Source organism: Nicotiana tabacum, chromosome 22 (genome assembly GCF_000715075.1).
Source record: "Nicotiana tabacum cultivar K326 chromosome 22, ASM71507v2, whole genome shotgun sequence".
Classification (NCBI taxonomy): Eukaryota; Viridiplantae; Streptophyta; class Magnoliopsida; order Solanales; family Solanaceae; genus Nicotiana; species Nicotiana tabacum.
In genome coordinates this window covers 159,969,106-159,979,323 of record NC_134101.1, presented here as the reverse complement: position 1 = coordinate 159,979,323, position 10,218 = coordinate 159,969,106, and positions in this window count along the sequence as shown.

Genomic DNA, 10,218 nt, shown 5'->3' with positions numbered 1-10,218 from the left:
GTTTAAGCAAAAGGATCTTAATTTGAGGTAGCAGAGATGGTTAAAGTTGCTTAAGGATTATGATATCACCATATTGTACCATCCGGGATGCTTTGAGCCAGAAGGCAGTGAGTATGGGGAGTTTGTCATATATTCCAGTTGGGGAGAGACCCATTGCAGTTGATGTTCAGGCCTTGGCCAATCGGTTTGTGAGATTAGATATTTCGGAGTCCAGTCGGGTGTTGGCTTGTGTGGTTTCTTGGTCTTCCTTATATGATCGCATCAGAGGGCGCCAGTATGATGATCCACATTTGCTTGCCCTTAAGGACAGAGTTCAGCATGATGATGCCAGAGATGTGACCATCGGTGATGATAGGGTGTTAAGGATGCAGGGCCGGATTTGCGTGCCCAATGTAGATGGGCTTAGAGAGTTGATTCTGGAGGAGGCCCATAGCTCGCGGTATTCTATTCATCCAGGTGCCGCGAAGATGTACCGAGATTTGAGGCAGCACTATTAGTGAAGAAGAATGAAGAAAGATATTGTGGGATTTGTAGCTCAGTGTCTCAATTGTTAGCAGGTGAAATATGAGCATCAGAGACCGGGTGGCTTGCTTCAGCAGATGGTTATTCCCGAGTGGAAGTGGGAGAGGATTACTATGGACTTTGTTGTTGGACTCCCACGGACCTTGAAGAAGTTTGATGCTATTTGGGTGATTGTGGATCGGCTAACCAAGTCCGTGTACTTCATTCTGGTGTGTACTACCTATTCTTCAGAGCGGTTGGCAGGGATTTATATCTGGGAGATTGTTCGGTTGCACGGTGTTCCGATTTCCATCATCTCAGATAGAGGTACTCAGTTTACTTCACAGTTTTGGAGAGCCGTACAGAGAGAGTTGGGTACTCAGGTGGAGTTGAGCACAACATTTCATCCTCAGATGGATGGGCAGTTCGAGCGTACTATTCAGATATTGGAGGACATGTTGCGTGCTTGTGTTATTGATTTCAGAGGTTCATGGAATGCTTTTCTACCGCCTGCAGAGTTTGCCTACAACAACAACTACCAGTCGAGTATTCAGATGGCTCCGTATGAGGCTTTGTATGGGAGGCGGTGTAGATCTCCAGTTGGTTGGTTTGAGCCCGGCGAGGCTAGACTATTGGGAACAAATTTGGTTCAGGATGCCTTAGAGAAGGTGAAGGTGATTCAGGAGAGGCTTCGTACACCGCAGTCGTGTCAGAAGAGTTATGCGGACCGGAAGGTTCGAGATGTGTCCTACATGGTTGGTGAGAAGGTCTTGCTGAAGGTTTCGCCCATGAAGGATGTTATGAGATTTGGGAAGAAGGGAAAGTTGAGTCCGCGATTCATTGGGCCTTTTGAGGTGCTTTGGAGGATTGGGGAGGTGGCTTACGAGCTTGCTTTGCCACCTAGCTTGTCTAGCATGCATCTGGTATTTCATGTTTCTATGCTCCGAAAGTATATTGGAGATCTATCTCAGGTTTTAGACTTCAGCACAGTTCAGTGGGATGATGATTTGACCTATGATATGGAGCCAGTAGCTACTTTGGGTCGTCAGGTTCGGAAGTTAAGGTCAAAGGATATAGCTTCAGTGAAAGTGCAGTGGAGATGTCGGCCCGTGGAGGAGGCTACCTGGGAGACCGAGCGAGAGATGCAGAGTAGATATCCTCACCTTTTTGAGGCCTTAGCTATGTTTCTTGACTCGTTCGAGGACGAACGTTTGTTTAAGTTAGGAAGGATGTGACGACCCGGCCAGTCGTCTCATGAGTTACCGCTCCGTTTCCCCCATTTCTACTTTATTATGCTTCGTTATCCGTGTTTTATATGATCGAGTTGAGTAGGTTGCGTTCGGAGTGGATTTGGTAATAAAATGAGACACGTAGTCTCTTTTGAGAAGGTTCAAGTTGGAAAAGTCAACTGGATGTTGACTTGTGTGTTAGAGGGCTCGGATGAGAGTTTCGACGGTTCAGTTAGCTTTGGGAGGTTATTTATGGTTTAGGAGTGTGATCGGGATTGGTTTTAGAGGTTCGGTGTAGAATTAAGCTTGAATTGGCGAAGTTAGTATTTTGGCGATTTTCGGTTGTTAGGCGAGATTTTGATATAGAGGTAGAAATGATATTTCAAGATTTGCAGTAGCTTCGTGGTGTCATTTGGGATGTGTGTGTAAACTTTCAGGTCATTCGGACATGGTTTGGTTGGGTTTTTGATCGAAAGCGTATTTCGGAAGATTTTAGAAACTTGGGCTTGAATTCGATGAGATTTTGTAGATTTGATGTTGTTTGAGGTGTTTTGATGATTGGAACAAGTTTGAATAAGATATTGGGTCATGTTGGTGCTTTTGATTGAGGTCCTGGGGGCATCGGGGTGATTTTGGATGGTTAGCGGGAAAATTGGAATTTGTGTTGCAGCTTCTGGTATTTCTGCATTTGCGGTTTGTGGACCGCAGATGCGGGTGTTTCGTCGCAGAAGCAAAAATGGGTCAGGTGAGCTGGACCGCGAAGCGGCTAAAGGGATCACATCTGCGGAAGCGCAGATGAGGAAGTGGTTCACAGATGCAGCTTAGGCGGGTTTAATGAACTCCGTAGAAGCGGATGTGTTGACCGCATATGCGGTACCACAAAAGCGGATTTTGGACCGCAGATGCGGTTATGTCTGGGCAAAATGTATATATGTCTTCCTTCGCGATTTTTGAAGGGTTTAACCATTTTTGTACTCGGAATTGGGAGCTTTGGACGATTTTGAAGAGAGGAATCAAAGAGACTTCGTGGAGGTAAGGATTTTGGACTTAAAATACATTCCTATGGTAGAATTTCATGAATTAAGGCTGTAATTAATGGATTTAAAGGGATAAAAATGGAGGATTAGGGCTTGAGTTTAAGAGGCCTTTAATGGAGGATTTGGGGAGACGAGGAATCTAATGATGTAAAAATTTCTGAGTTTCGAGAAGTGGGCCCGGGGCTCGAGTTTTGCTAATTTTGGGAATTTTGGTATTTTTCGATTGTTTTTTATTGGGCTTTGTTCCCTTGGCATATTATGACATATTCGTTCTGATTTTGGATAGATTCGACGCGCGTGGAGGCCGATTTGAGGGGCAAAGGCATCGCGAGCTAGAGATTTAGCTGGTTCGAGGTGAGTAATGATTGTAAATGATGTCCTGAGTGTTTGAAACCCCGGGTTGCACATCTTAGTGCTATATTGAGGTGAGACACATACTGAATGATGAGCGTGGTGTCTTTTACTACTAGGGATTGAGACTTGGTACGTCCCGACTGATGATTTTACCGCGTATTTGACTGAAACTTATTTGTTATCATCATGATTTGGGCTAATTACCATATTTGGGCTTCGTGCCAACTATTTGAACCCTTCGGGGATTTTGACTGATTTTCCTTACTATACTTGTTAAAAATCATATCCTCGGTCATGTTTCTCTCTGTTTTAAACGATTCGAGCCGATTTTGTCATACTATTCCTAAATGAGAGGAATTTGTGGGCTGAGATCCCTATCTTCTATTATTGTGCCCGAGAGGCTGTGAGGTTAATGACTGAGAGGGGTTGAGAACCCAATGGTGAGGATATTATATATGTTATGGATCGGGCTGCACGCCGCAGCAATATAGCGTTTGGGCTGTAGGAGCCCCTCCAGAGTCTGCACAACCCCAGTGAGCATAGTCGACTATCTATATGGATCGGGCTGCACGCCGCAGTGATATACAGATCGGGTTGCATGCCACAGTGATGTACGGATCGGGCTGCACGCCGCAGCGGTTATTTTGATTTCTGTTATTATGAGAGATATATGGGTCGAGAGCTGAGAATGAGCACTAAGTGATGAGAGTGAGCCCGAGGAGCTGATATTGTTCTGAGTGATTGATACTGTGCCCGAGAGGCGGATTTCTACTTCTTATTTAAATGCTAAATTTCCTGTTTTACCTGATTTAAAGAGATTTCACTTGACTTCTTCACTGATTTACTGCTTTACGTGATTTTTACTGCTTTGACATAGAATTGTTTTGTGCCTTTACGTGTTTTCATGCTTTCAGCCATTATTTATAATTATTACTCACTGGGTCGGAGTACTCACATTACTCCCTGCACCGTGTGTGCAGATTCAGGCATCGTAGAATCCGCTTCTAAGTGCTGATCTTCCTGTCCAGGTAGTGTTTCGGAGATCACGAGGTAGCTGTTGGTGTCCGCAGCCCCCGTGCCTCCCTTATCTTATCATTTTCATGTTCTTAGAACTATTGTATCGGGTTTAGTGATTAGTATACTGTATCAGGATTTCTCTTAGTTGCTCATGACCTGTGGCACCCCGGTTTGGGCTGTGTCGGGATGGCTCTTACTGTTGTTATCATTAATTCCGCAAATTATGAATATTATATCATGCTTTAGAACTGTTTATGATATTTAACTGTTTAAAAGAGGTGTTCTATTTTGGTCTGGCTGGCCTTGTCTTCAGGAGAGGCGCCATCACAATCGGGTTCGGGAATTGGGTCGTGACAGTATACAAGTTATATATAAATTGTATGTAAATTATAGTTTTGACCAGATTCTATACAAAAAATTGTGTATTCAAGTTATAGATAATAGATTTTGACCGGATTTGTTTATATTTTGTAAAACATTTGGTTACTTTCTGTAAATATGAAAACTTAGACATAACAGGGCAAATAAGTTTAAAATCTCATATATATACGAAAAAGTCCATCGGTCTTAGTAAGATACAACTATATAAGGTTTTATCCAAGAAAATAACACGAAATAATGTGAGATGAATTATGACATTGTACTAAAATATTCAATAATAAAGTTAATAAAATTCACAAAAATATTGCTAATTAATAAGCCATAACAAAAATAAAAATAATCTAGAAGTATTAAGTATGATACAACTATATAAGGTATCACAAGAAAATAACTCAAAATAATATGAGATGAGTCGTGACATTGTACTAAAATATTCAATAATAAATATAATGAAATCGCATAAAGCCATAATAAAAATGAACATAATCTAAAAGTACTAACTCGTGCTAAAATAAGTACAACTAGTATGCACTAAGTATTAATTACATGACTAATCAATAAAACAAATTATGCATTTTCACTACCTAAACCACTGCAGAATTAAAAAATAAATATCCAACGCTATTGTCATTCTTAGTATTGAACTGAATTTCTTTTATTAGCTTTAATATTGATTTGGTTTTGGTTTGATTTTTATTTGAGTTACGGGTTATAAAACATATTGGATCAATCAAAAATCCTAAGTCCAAGATCGAAATAATATGTTAAAAGAGAGAACTATGAAACGTTTAAGAAATATCTAAAAACTATATTACGATAAATATTTTTATGTATAATTATTTTTAAAACTTACGTACGTGTAGTGTCGGGTTAGTTTGGTTTTGGTTTGACTTTTTTTTAGTTAAAATCAAACCAAACTAAACCATAATCAAATTTTTTTCCCGATTTGACTCGAATTATCGATTTGATGCGATTCGTCGATTTACTGTGTACACTCCTACTTTGAGTCTTGTGAGCTGAATATCTATTGAAAGCATAATAATTGGAAATTAAATCAACAAATATACTATATACTAATCCTACTCTTTTAGCGGCCCAATTTTTGGCATTATGAAGTCAAATTTAAAAGTTTGATCTTTTCCACTCGTCATTAAATCATAAAGAAACATTGCTGTCTAGTCTAATCCCAAAAAGTAGTATCACAAGTGCATGAACTTCTAAAATACTACAAACATGGTCTGAAATAAAATACAAAAGCTAAGAAGCCTTTTTATTGCAACATAACTAGTGCGTTATAAGGGTTGGAACTGAACGAAGAGTTACAGTTCCGATTACATCAGTAGCTAAAAGCGGTAAAGCAAAAGAAGGTGGATTTCAAAAAGGAGAACATCAGTAGGTTGGAAATGCTTGATTGTCTTCCCATGCTTGGCTAGTGCATCTGCCACAACATTGCCTTCCCTAAATGTGTGCTGTAGCTGGATCACCTGAAGATCCTGGAGCATCGACTTGCATGCAAAAATGATATGTGAGTGTTTTGGTGTAGTGGTACATAGGATGTGTAGGAGTACCTAAGAGTCCGTTTCCACTTGTAAAGGTTGGAAATTGTGAGCATGTGCTAGTTGTAGCCTATGGTATAAGGCTAGCAGTTCAGCTTGGAGAATATTTGCGTGGTTCAGTGGTTTAGTGAAACCACACATCCAAGCACCGGAGGCATTATGAAAGACTCCAACCCCCCTCCCCCATGTGGTTATGCTTATCAAAAGCCCCATCAATATTTAACTTATAGAAACCTTGGGGTGGGGTTGCCATTTGATTGAAATAATAGTGTTTAGCGTTTGGTTTGGATTTACTAAACTAGCTAGGTAATAATATTGAGATGCCTAGTTGTATATATTAAGGGGATTAACGTTTGCATGTGAGTGATTGAAGATATAATTATTACGATTAGTCCAAATATGTCAAAAGGTAATTGGAACTAGGATATAGGAGGGAATTATATTAGGGGGAGTGGTGGTTGTAAGTAAGATTTATTTGATCCAATTGAGAGTGATTTTTGAGGGAATAGGGAGATTTAGATAGTGCCATATGTTGTATACTGTATTGCAATGGAAAAATATATGAAGAATATCTTCAGGTACTTGTCGGCATACTGGACAGGTTGGATCATTAGTAAGGTTTCGATTAAATAGAAATGTAAGGGTTGGTAATTTGTGTTGTAGCACGAGCCATAAAAAATGTTTAATTTTGTTGGTAGTATATATTTTCCATATCCAAGTTAGAGGGGAATGATGATGTTCCTTAGGTGGAGGAGGAGTTATTTAGGCATAAGCTGTGGAAGTGGAGAAATCCATAGTGGAGGAGGGATACCAAAAGTATTGGTCAGTACCTTTGAATGCTGGGTTTAATAAAATATGTTGAATTAGTGAGAGTAGATGGTGGGGTAGGTCAAAGGATAATGATTGGAGATTCCACGAGCCATTTTGGATTATTGAGCTTAGTGAAAGGTTTTCCTCATTGTGATTAAGTGGACCATGGTTGAGATGGCATAAAGGTTAGTGTATAGGTAACCAACAGTCAGACCCTAGCTGAATGTGGTTATGAGTGGCTATATTCCAACCTAGTCCTTGTTTGAAAGAAGGGTAAGCTTTGGCCATGCTTTTCCAAATGTAGGAAGTAGAGTTTATTTTGGGATGTGGGAATTGAGGGTAAGGTTGATTGAGATAAGATTGGTATTTAAAGTGTAGAGTAGTTGCCCAAAGAGTGTTAGTATTATGGTAGTAATGCTAAAGGAGGGCCATTAATAAAGAGAGGTTTTTGGGGTATAGTTTTTGGATTCCTAACCCTCCATAATTTTTAGGTGTAGTAATTTTGTCCCAGTTAATAAGGTGAATCTTTTGTTTAGCAGGAGAAGAGCCCTAGAGAAAGTTTCTTTGAATGCGATCTAAATTTTTTAATGTCTCAATTGGGAGAATATTTATTTGCATGGCATACGTGGGGATAGTATTTAGAACTGATTTGATGAGGGTGGTTCTTCCAGCAAATTTGAGAAAATTTTATCATCCTGCCAGTTTCTTAGTTAACTGATTTATTAGGTATTGATAATTCGTGAAAGTTTGTGTTGTGTTGTTTATAAGCAGGCCTAGATATTTTTCAAAAGTGGTCGTGGGTGTGATATTTAGTAGTATGAAAATTTTATTTTGAGTTTGGGTAGGAACATTATTAGATTTTTTTTATTTTGCGAAGTTAATGCGTTGTCCTGAATGATGATGTAATTGGTTGAAGATGTTGTTGATTGTGTGTACATTTTTCTCAGTAACTTTGGCAAATAATACTAGGTCGTCTGCAAAGAGTAGATGTGAAAGGGGTGATGATTTGTGTGATACTTTAACAGGTGACCATTGTAATAGATTAACAACATGGTCAATCAGACGTGAGAGTAATTCCTTGGAAATGATAAAAAGATAGGGACTTAAGGGGTTTCCTTGTCTAATGCTCCATGTGGGTTGGAAGAAATTAATAGGTTTGCCATTGACTAGTATGGATATGGTAGATGTTGAGACACATGACATGATTAGTTTGATTAAATGTGGCGGGAAATTTAGTTGATGTAGTGAAAAGTGAATAAAAGACCATTCTAACCGATCAAAAGCTTTTTCAAGGTCAATTTTTATTAACATGTTACCAATTTTTCCTTTTTATTTTTTGAAAAAGTGTACTGCTTCCTGAACTATGATAACATTGTCCATGACACGTCTCCATGGTACAAAACTACTCTGTGCATGACTAATAATAGTAGATAGATATGTTCGAATACGATTAATAGTAGTTTTTGTAATTGTCTTGTAAATTGTATTACAGAGTCCTATGGGACGACATTGAGCAATAGTTTCAAGATGATGAACCTTAAAAATAAAGGTTAGAAATATTTTGTTAAGGTCATCTAGGATAGTAGCTGAAGAGAAAGCATCGGTACAAGTATTAGTTACAACTATTTTTTTTATCTTCCCAGAATTTTTGGAAGAAATAAGGATGTAGGCCATCTGGCCCAGGTGCCTTGAAGGGTTGGAATGAAGATATTTCTTTATAGATTTCATTAGGGTTAAGAGGTTTAGTTAGTTGTTGGTGTATATCATTGAATAGTATGTTATAATGATAATGAGTATAAGAGTGAGGAGTTGATGTGAGTTGAGTAGAGTTGAAAGTGATCAATAATTGTGTTGTGAATGATATCAAGATCAAACGTCCAATTTCCTACCCTATCAACTAGCGCAAGGATACGGTTGCATCTATGTCTATGAATAGTTGTAAGGTGAAAAAATTTGATATTTGCGTCGCCTTCATTAGCCATTGAACCCCAGATTTTAGTTTCCAAAAATCTTCTTCAGCTTTTAGACTGACATTTAATTCTATTGTTAGCTAGTCGATTTTTTAGGTTGTAGTGGAAAGAATTGTTTTGGTTGGGGTTCATTCGTTGGATGCCTCTCATTCTGGAGAGTAGTATTTTCTTTTTGTAGAAAATATTTCCAAAAGTATTGAGGTTCCATTCTTTAATATGATTAGTAAAGTTTTTAAGAGAATTAAAATACAAAGGACTAGAGTGCCAATGAGATGACACTATATGCTTAAAATCTGGGTGGCTAAGCCACATTTTTTCAAACTTTAAATTAGAGGTAGGTTTGGAAAAAAGTTTATTTAAGTTGAGAATTAGTGGGCAGTGATCTGAGTGAATACGTTGTAGGTGTAAAACTTAAGCATCTTCATATAATTTGATCCAAGGTTCGTTTGCAAAACATTTATCTAGTCTTTCTAGAATTAATTTTGTTTTTTGTTTTGTATGAGATAGATGAGAATTATGAGTTATTTAGGTTTGTTGGTCCATGTAAAATAGGACCCAGTAAAACCAAGATCTAACATATTAATAGAGTTAAGACAATTATTAAAATTAGCTGTAGTATTTGGTCTAATAGGTTTACCCCCAAATTTATATGAGGTTGAACACAATGCATTAAAATCCCCACATAAGAGCCAAGCCAAATTATTAATGTGATTATTATATTCTACTCCCTCTATTCCATTCTATGTGAACCTATTTTCTTTTTGTTCCGTTTCAAAAAGAATGAACCCTTTCTAAATTTGGTAACAATTTAGCTTAAACTTACAATTTTACCCTTAATGAGAAGCTTTTATAACCACACAAATACTCTGGGCCCTATTTGGACTTGTTTAGGACCACAAATTTCAAAAGTATTTATTTTTTCCTTAAACTCCGTCCGGTCAAACAGGTTCACATAAATTGAAACGGAGGGAGTATAAGGTTTTGCCATAAAATTTTTCTATTAACATATTGATTACTAGCACAACTGATAAATACCATTTGGGAGAAGAGTGACTAACCTAAACAGAGGCATGGATTTCTTGGCTTGTAATGGCCACATGATCCACAGTTAGCTCATGTGCTTGCCAAAGAAGAACTATCCCTCCTGAGTGTCCATTTGCAGCAACTTGTATAAGATCAGTGAAATCAAATTGTTGAAGTAGTGAAGTGTGGTCTTGCATCTTCGTCTCTGTGAGGCACAGTATAGATGAGTTGTTCCATTGTAGTAGAAATCGTAGGTTCCTACAGAATTCCAAGCTATTTTCTCCTCTACAGTTCTATAGTATGATCTTCATGAGATGACCGTTGTGGTGTGTTCCCTCCT